We start from the raw sequence: 10,717 nt of genomic DNA on the forward strand, positions 1-10,717 counted from the left end.
AATGAAGGGGCAAATCTTCTCGTTCTGTTGGTGGCATCGGTATCAATGTAGCTTACATGCTTTTAAAGGTAGAAGCCAAAAGGTGGTACATCACTGATGTTTTAAATTCACTTCATTTTGGAAAGCTTACTATCAACGAATTTCGTTAAAATTTTGGATATGTGTTGCTAACGCATTGGAAAAATAATGTTGGTATGTAAAATGGGAATAAGTGGTTCCTGATTTCTCTTATGACTTCATGAACTTGGTGCTCCACAATATATTTTCAATGTTGAGCTATATTTTGTATTTTTAACTTGCGACATTATTTCACTGAAACTTAATTAAGCCATAGGTGACAGGTTACCATAACCACACTACAGCAATGTTGAAAAAATTGTATTTCTTGTCACCTATACCACCATATTAGGTAGTTTTTCGTAAGCTTCACTTTCGTGATTTGATAACTATTTTATATTTGTTTGTTCAATCTATTTCAACTAGGCAATCTAAATTGTACTCACCATTTACATCCCAAGGTATTTTAATATATCCACCTCACACCTTTTCAATATATTGCCAGTAAAAGTCAAATATCAAAATTGGTGCCTCATTATGATATCACAGACTATCACATGTATTCAAAATGGATGCCTAAATTTGACCTGAAAACCAAGTGACCTATAACCTGACCTATGATGACCTATAGCCTTTTTAAATCTCTTTCCCTAACAACACATTATAGAAGGTACATAGTATTAGATGCATACATTGTGGAAGAGCTTATTTAATTTGTTCAGTGTTATTTAGCATGCATCGCTGAATACATTTTCTATAGATAGTATAACAAAGGATTTAATGTATTCTATTCATTTACTCTACTTGAATAGAATAAATTATGGTTTGTTATGAAACACACATCTGAGTTACTAGGATACAGTAAACCAAAATATATATAGGGCCAAAATGATTTACTAAAATGGTTTAAAAGCACTTTGTATGTAGAGATATTTTATAAGTTCAGGACATGAGGTGATGAACATATTTATGTACTTCATAAATTTGGAACAAAAAAAGAAGAGGGGTGCTGATAAAAATCATGGTATTACACCCCCTTAAGTAAAGCCTTCGACTGCATGAATCATGCTATTCTACTTGATAAACCTTGTGATTATGGTATTACTGGATCTTGGTTAGAGTGGTTTAAATCATAGGTTGCAAATATTAATTCTTGTATTTCTGATTTTAATAGTATAAATATTGGCATCTCTGAAGGCTCAATACTTGGACCACTTCTTTTCATCATTTTTGTAAACAGTCTTCCTAACAATGTAACCTGTAAATGTACTATGTATAAATACGCAGATGACACAATTCTTCTTTGTATTTCTGAAAATCCAACTATTGATCTGAGCTTCAATCAAACTTACTCAAAATAACTGTCTTACTTTAAATGTAAAGAAAACTAAATTCACGGTGTTTGGTATTCTTGATAAATTTATTGATATTAATTTGTATTACAACAATGATCATATTGAGCGTTTTAGTCAATTTAAATACCATGGTGTTGTTTTTTATTCTTTTATGACTTGGTCAGGACATGTAACTTTTTATTTAATCATCATCTTTATTAACCAAAAGAAGACAAACATATAACCACAATTTTTGGAACGTTGCAACCTCTCGATAGGCCTATATCGCATTTTACATCTGAACAATTCATTTGTTTTTATTTAAACTTAAATATGTATTAGCATTTTACTTTGAAAAATCAGTATACCAGGGATGTAGTTCTATAGGTTTAATATATTTCAGTGAACATAGGTCTAATCCTACCCAGGGCAATATGCATAATGTGTCCACTAGAGTAGGAACAGATAATAGTAGGCCTACACTTTAAATTGCGGTTCCAGCGAAGATTTTGGGCAGACCAATTCGAATTCACCCAGTACACTATTTTATTCTCATCATTTGCTCTAAACGGTTACAACCAATATCTAAACATAATGAAAATGACAATAAACTAACCTTAAACGTCATCAATTCTTCAATAACTTCAAAGACAATAACTTTACCCGGATATAATTTATACATCTGCTCTACACCAAGATTATGCCTATGATTATGCTCAGAATGACGTCAGGGGGTGACACTAAATTCACGTTTTTATATTAGCTACGTAAACCTATGCGAATTCCGTTGGTTTGCGATCTACAAAGTCAAAGTGAGGCTGTTGACGAGAGTAAAAAACGCCCTCTAGCACGGTCACAGGATACTGGAAATGGGTCAAGGAGGGTTCAAATTTTAAACTTTGTCCGATCGAGCTCAAACTTGGCGGGTGGAATCCTTCATATGAGGGGAGCTTAAAAAATAAATCGAAGTCATCCGAGGTCATCCAGGGCCTAAATTTTAAATTTTAAATACCGTCGAATCCATGTCAAAGGCCATATGGAGTCAAACGTTAAGGTATGCCCAATTTAGGCTCAAACGTGATAAAAAGAATCCTGGATAATGACGGCAACATGTCAAAGTGTCTAAAGGGTCATCAGGGCACAGTGTCATCATCCCTATATCTTCGTGTCAGAATTTGCACTGAGGGCGAATCCACTAGTTCTTCAACAGCCACGCGTGGCGAGTTTGTTCGAGACAGGCCGATCGACTCAGGCTAACACACACATAAAAAAAATACACGCTTCTTCCCCATTTACGAATGCAGCGTTGCCATTTATCAGCTGAAATGACTAATTTTTACGATTTGCGCATGCTCATTATCCTCTTTAACGTGGCCAACTCAAGAAAATTCGATTTTTCGTCAGTTTTTGTTTTTAAGATGCAGGTTTGGTTTTAAATACGCACAGTAATGCCTATCTTATTCTTTCAACACATAATATTCAATTGCAAGTCTTACACAAATTTTGTGCAAAAATAACTGTATATATTAAACATAAAGGGTTTGAGAATATAAGCATATCAAAGAATAAGCAGGTAAAGAATCATTTTGTATTAGGCATCAAATCACGTGTCTTTATAAACTGCCCGTCGGATGCTGAGAGTCCGGACTCGGGTCTTATTTTTGTTGGACTCGGACTTGGCACCCCCGGACTTGGACTCGAGTCCGGACTCGGACACAAAAGGACTCGGACTTGGCTCGGACTCGGATACAAGTGGACTCGGCTCGGCTCGGACTCGGACAAGCTGGACTCGGGTACAAGTCTGCTAAATATAGCTCAGCGATGTAATTATATTCAGTTGTGAGTTTTCTTTCAAATAAACAAGCTAAATCTATTGTCATTGTATTGTTGAAGGTCGAGTCTTTCAATGGTCTATATAGAATAGTAAATTCAGGGACAATATGATCACATTCCTCCGTTGCATATTGAGATGAATTGATTTTATTCCTATAATGAAAATAGACTACATGTTGTGATATCATGGTGTAGATTCTTTTGATGTGATCATATTCCCAAACCCTTTAATATATACCGTTATGTTTGCTTTTTATACAAAACATTTGTAAGACTTGCAGTTGAATATGTGTGTTGAAAGAATAGGATAAGCGTTACAGTGCATATTGAAGTGCCACTCTGCGTCTTGAAAACATCAACTGACGAAAAGTCGAATTTTCTTGAGTTGGCAATGTTAAAGAGGATAATGAGCATGCACAGATCGTAAAAATTAGTCATTTCAGCTGATAAAGGGCATGGCAACGCAACGCTGCATTCGTACTGAAAAAAACACACGTGTATTTATATGGTACATGGTACCGGTGGTGTGCGTAGCCTGAGTCGATCGGCCTATCTCGAACAAACTCGCCATACATGGTTGTTGAAGAACTAGTGGATTCACCATACTATGATGACAATTTCTGAAAATATAGGGATGACGCTGTGTGGTGCTATCACAGCTATTATGAATAATAATAGGTGCCCTAGTTTATATAACAATTGGACACATGCTAATTTCGGAGTGTGCGCTCCAGGTGTTCCTCTATGATGACGTGTTGCGCAACCATGCTGAATTGCAAAATACTAAAACGAGACACGTATTTAATTTGAATGAGAGCCAATAATATTGCTTGTAACGAGTGGATTACCCAGACACTGATAAGCAGGTGCCACAGAAGAATTATTTGTTATTTTCGTTTATTTATTTATAAACTGAAAAAATTCCAGGATTTTATTCCTCTTCAAAAGTTCATAATTTCATTGATGTGTCAATAAAAAGGCTTGTTAGGAAAAGTTCATTACTTGTGTTATTACGGTAATAAAATGCTTATTGGTAAAGGTCATAATTATTTGTTTTGTTATCAATATTATGAATTGCGTTCTGCACAGTCATGTAGGGCTACATGACGTCATTTTCACAATCAATGTTATAACTTTTGTTTCCTGACGGTCAAAATTTCAAACTGTTTATTTTTACCAGACTCATATGAAATAGTGAATAAATGTGTGAAAATTCAACATTCCGGAGCCTAAACTAATAGCTTTTAGGGTACAATTGTGGAAAACCATGTCTTAGCATGCACATTTGAGCTAAAACCCCAAAGGTATAGGCCAGCCATATTTTCGCAATTGTAGCTGCAATCTGTTGCAAGGCATTTCAAAACTAAACATGACTTTGTTCAATAAAGTCAAACATATTATTTTAAAATTTATATATAACATTTTTCCAGCTTTATTCCTAGCGATGAGGGGAACAATTTAAGATACATCTCAACATGATATGATCATTTTTGAATTTTGGCGTCATTATGACCTTCGGCCCCTCTTGGGAAGCATAGGGGGCATATAGAAAATGGAACCAATTCTAGTTTTGTTATTTGAGGGGTAAGGATGACAAGAACATTGGTTCCGCTAATTTAGCAAAATACCCCCCCCCCCAAAAAAAACCCCAAACAAAACAAAAACAAAACAAAACACAACGCCATAATTATACTAACGGGGGTACGAGGTAGTCCATGAGTATTACATGAAGTGTGGAGAAGCATACGTGACTGAAACAAGTGAACATTTGGAAGTAGTTCTGTTTTTGAAATCTACAAAATCATAGAATTAGTGGGGGTGGGAACACTGATAATAAAATATTTGCATATTGGGGGTTACAATTATATGATTGATTGTTCCAGCGTAAAATTGCTTTCCTTAAGGGGGTACTACACCCCTGCCCAATTTTATGCCTATTTTTGCATTTTTCTCCAAAATTATAGCGCATTTGGGACAAGTAAGATATGTATATTATAGGGGCACTGGAAATTTTAGCACAGACAACAGTTGTGGAGTTACAGTCAAAACTGATTATTTGATCAATAAATCAATAACTACTTGCTTTGAGTTGCTGAATATTCAGTACAGTTGTTGTAGTCCTTGCCCCTATAATATACATATCTTACTTGTCACCAATGTGCTATAGTTTTGAGAAAAATGCAAAAAATAGGCAAAAATTGACCAGGGTGTTGTACCCTTAAAAGATCTGTACTGAAACATTGATTAACTAGGCCAATGCTGGCTCTTGTGATTGGACCCATACATAGACTGTGAAGATGGTCAGTGCTGGTGCTGAACTGGGCAAGTAAAAATTACCGTTTTGAACGTGATGCCCTCCCTTTGCCCTCCTCCCTTTTTTTTCTTACTCTTTCATGGCTCTCACTCTCTTACCCATTCAATACTGGTAAGTTCAGCCAGAAAATATATTGTCCAGTTTAGCACCAGTACTGGTCAGTACTGATCAGTACTGGCCCCATCCGATGCCGGTGTGCAAACATTTATTATATGGATATAATGTACGTACTTACTTGTTTTTACATGACGAGCAATTTGAGACCATTTGCGTTGAAATCGGAGCATTTTTAATTTTTGGCCCCTGTGTGGCCAAAAAAACTGACCCCCTCCCGAAAAAAAATTGACCTTTTTGCTGATAACTCAAGAACGGTATGTCGCAGGTAGATCAAACTATGCTTTTTTCTAAATCCTTGCAATGAGAGGAATAATTTGGTGTGCTTGCTAACCAGATTTGAGCAACTTTGAAATTTGACCACTGTGTTGACCTTTAACCTTGAATATGGCCGGAGTGCCGGGAATTATTTTGGACCATAAAAGGAAGCTAAAAATAATTGGTTTGGTAGAGTCCGGGGGGGTCATCATTAAATTCCCGTATATACCGGACTAATAATAGTGTCAAGCAATATTATTATAAATACACTATTTAGAGAGGATTAGACTTTCGTATTATGTTAAATATCCTACATGAGTGTGATGTCATAAGCCACGCGACGCTAATAATCCTTCAGTCCTATTCGTCGTAGAAGTAGTGATTTCATGATTTAACAGGAATTACCATAGCGATAGGTCTACACTATTTTGAATGTATTGCCCCTACTATTATCAGGCTGCAATTATGTGTGTATGTGTTCTTTGATAATCTATGAGCGTGTTTATAGGGGGAGCAGATGTGCGGTACATTGCGGTATAATTTCTATCCGGTCAGAAATTATCCGGGTACTTGCCCACTATAAACACTAGCAGTATATGTATGTACGGTACATCGATATCCTTCTCAACCGAAGGATATTGTCGCGAGATATTTGCACTATAAACACACCAGTATAAAAAGTGTGCGGTATTACCGGAAGTAGCAGCTTTTTTATGATGCGTAGGATGCGCGCAGGACATTCGGAACGATTCTCACCCCCATAGTTATAAAAACAGAAGCTACATGTTCACCGCCAAAGAGCTTTTAAATAGAATTCTATTACCCCCACGACCCATTATTCAAAATCGCGCACTGTGATTTGTTGAAACGCGTCACGTGACATACCATTAATTAGCGATAAAGTGTCAAGGGCAACGAACTTTATGTTCTTTTATCATCACAGCGCACAGCAGAGCGCACAGCACACCTGCTTATGTAGGGGAGAATGGAATGTCAGGGGTGTGTTATTGTATGTGCATACCTGCTAATAGGGGAGAATGGAATGTTGGGGTGTGTTATTGGCATGTGCATACGCTTTGGCTACGCGTATGCGCTCCACTTTGAGGTAAACAACTTGAAATATTTGGACAAAAAATTTGATATATTCTCTTTAAATCACACTATTTTGTGGTAATAGAATAGAAATAAAGGGTGCAGCATTATCCTTTACACGCAAATAATGTGTCCTCGGCAGTAAAACGTTTAAATAATGGGTTCGGCTGCGCCTCGCCCATTATTTACGTTTTTACTGCCTCGGACACATTATTTTCGTGTAAAGGATCATGCATTACCCTTTAGCTGTGTTCACACATGCACTTTTTACCGGTATAATTTTATCTAGGCTTATGTCCGATCGAATTAAATATTTCAGCTAATCCCTTAGCGCGTCCACATTTGTCGGCAATAGCGCTATACGCTGTCGAAGTTACGTAATAATCGGATTAACTACCATAGCAATAGGTGAATCGTGCTGATTACTTGCACCTGTAAGATTAGTATCTTTGAAAAGACCAGTATTGTATTCAATCTATATGTTCAAAATTGTTTTCACCTATTGCTATGGTAATTAATCCGATAAATTGCGTAACTTCGCCAGCGTATGTCCGACGTGTTATGTCCGATATTAAGCCTATTACCGGTCATAAATCCCTCCTTTCTACATGACCATCATCAGAAAATGTAACCCGATTTTAAATTTTTTTCACTGAAAATTCACTTTCAATACTAAACGCCCCTCTTTAGAAAAATTACAGACAATGCGGTAGGTATGTCATGTAAGAAAAATGCAAATTCAAAAGTTCCAAAATTCAGACCAATTTTGTATTTTATGTAGGTTCTATTATTATTATTATTATTATTATTATTATTATTATTATTATTGTTATTGTTATTGTTATTATTATTATAGTTTGACAAAGTAGTTACATTTTACAGTAGACTTAGCTCTATATCGCAGTTTATACATGTAGGCCCTACATGGTGGACATCTTTGAAAAAATGACAAAAATAAAAAAAATAACAATGACTCCCATCATCATGCTATTTTTTTTTTTCGGGGTCCCAAATTTACAAAAGTCGACTTCAATAAAATTGCGACCCCCCCGATTTCGTCAGCAAAGATTTTATGACCCCCCCCCCCGTTTGCACCCCCAAACAGGCATCAGTCTTTTGGAATAAAATAAACACACTATCTGTAGTCATGTTGTGTTGTGACTCCCTACATTTTGGTCATCAAAAATATTTTATGACACCCCTATTTTTCTTTCCGTATATTTGGGACCCCCTAATCATCATATAAAATCCAATTACATGCCTTTCTGTTATCATGCTTATGGCTTAATAAATGTAATCTCCATCTACTTCCAGGGCCGTACTGCCCCCCCCACTGAGCCCTCTGGAGGGTTTACATTTGCTACCCCCTCCCCTAAAAACTCGTGTAGGTCATCCCAATAAGGATGGTCAATTGCTCCTGCGAGGGTGCGATGGAGAGTTTTCAGTGCCTTTATCTTAGCATGTATCTGCTCCCCTGACCGTATGGGGAATCCCCCCTTGTCATAATAGCGTGGCTATCTCCTCCCAAAGCTTTTTTTTTTTTATCCCAGAAATACTTTCCGTGTCTCTCCAAATTTTGAGGATAGCCAATGTTCCCTTGTCATTCCAATTGACCCCTCTATTGCGTTTATTTATATTAATATTTGCAGCTGCAGCCATGATGATATCACGCAGTAAATTACTCTGCTCAGTGGCGTAGATTTCTTTTTGACATGGGGGGGATGAAAAAAATTCAAGTATAGTCAATCCAGCACCTTTTGGCGACAGAATAAGTTGTCGGTTCAATTGTGCGCGATTTTGCTATTTTGAAGCTAAACTGATGAAATAATGGTGTAAAAGTCAAATAAATTGAAGCGTGCGAAAATTTGCACTTTTGGGGCAAAAAATGGGCAAATATGAGGTTAATTTGGTCAGAAACCCATTATCAGGCGTCAACATGGGGGGGGGGGGGGGATTGTATGGACCATCCCCCCTGGCAAAATATTGGGGGGATTTATCCCCCCCCCATCCCCCCGGGATCTACGCCTATGACTCTGCTTAAAATTTTGCGCGAGTGATATACTCACAGTTATATCCGACAGCTCAATAGTGCTGCATGTCCACACGTAATTATTATTACCGGACGTAACGTTTCGATCGGTCTTAACAGCTCTTAACCCTGGTCATCTTCAGCCTTAAATTTTCGGATTTAAAGCACATTACGTCGGATATAGTAATTTTTTTTATATCCGACGCTCATTCACACTGCCACTTATATCCGATACTATTACCGACGTAATTTAAGTCCGACTGTGTGAACAAATTGTCGGATTTAAAGCAAATTACGTCGGATATAGTTATATTACGTCGGATATAGTTATATCCGACGCTAATTCACACTGCCACTTATATCCGATACTATTACCGACGTAATTTAAGACCGGTAATAAGTGATTTAAGTCCGACTGTGTGAACACGACTTGAATTTCTTAAATAGAGTCGCAATAGATTATATAATCTTTTGTTCGTTTGATGCCGATTAGAAGTTGCGACAGGCTATTCATAAAAGTGGTACCATTGTTTCGAATAAAGGGGTTCCGCCATTAAATTGGTCACTGATCCGGCATCATATTAACGCTCTACACAACAGGCGAGTATCACTAAGTGACCACAATACAGTCATGTGTAAGGGCAGTCATGTGTAAAGTGGTACCATTGTACTCACATATCCCAAATGTGTGCTTGTGTGGGTCTGAAGTCTATAAGGAGGCTTTAGCTGTCGATGCAATCATCTTTACCACCCACCTGACGTTAGGCGTTTCATTTTAATAAATTGAATGCTCTTGCTGATCGATTACACATTAGAATGTATGAAGGCTGCCATGTCCAGTCCATATATCTATATTACACTACATGTATAATGGTAATCGCTATATATATACATGTAAGTATATATATAAGTATAGATAAGTATATATATTGTTTTTAAGAAATTTCCATTTAATTTTATTTTAAGAAGGAGATTGGTATAGAAATAGTGGCGTACCCAAAGAGGGGAGGGGGTTGGGGAGGGGCAGATTCACCTCTGTGAGAAGTCTTGGGAGGGGAGGAGGGAGGAAGAGGGGAGGAGGGATATGGAGAATGAGAGAGGGCTGGAGGAAAGGAGAAATAAAAAGATATAATAAAGACAAGTAGATAAATAGAAATATAAGGAAAATGATGGGAATGAGAGAGGGAGGGTGAGAGGGGACAATGAGAGCGAGGGAGTGATAAAGTGTAGGTCTAGGAAAGAATAAGTACAGAGAAAGGAAAAGAAAGGAATGATGAATACATTTAATAATAATTATTAGGCCTATATAATAACTAAACACATAACAGCACTGGGCAGCCATTCGATGATGTCAATGCCTTTATTCGTTACGTAATTAAAACGCCCAGTCAGATGTATTTCACACCTACCAAACACAACTCACCCAATTTCGCAAACTGGACGTTGAATGTACACTCTCATGAATATTGATTGGCAACATTTTCCAATATGTCAGCGCTCTAATCGGAAACAATAGAACAATAGACCCTGCAGAGCGTTGTTCACCGCCATCATGGCCATGATCATATTGTTGAATGGGCTGTTTATAGCTCGCGCCACAATATTTACACATTCCGCGTGTGACCTCGGGGTCATTGCAAATGTACGATAATGTTAGTTGGTATATAATGTGTGCGGTAACTGTGT

Source organism: Amphiura filiformis, chromosome 9, assembly GCF_039555335.1.
Source record: "Amphiura filiformis chromosome 9, Afil_fr2py, whole genome shotgun sequence".
In the NCBI taxonomy this organism is placed as follows: domain Eukaryota; kingdom Metazoa; phylum Echinodermata; class Ophiuroidea; order Amphilepidida; family Amphiuridae; genus Amphiura; species Amphiura filiformis.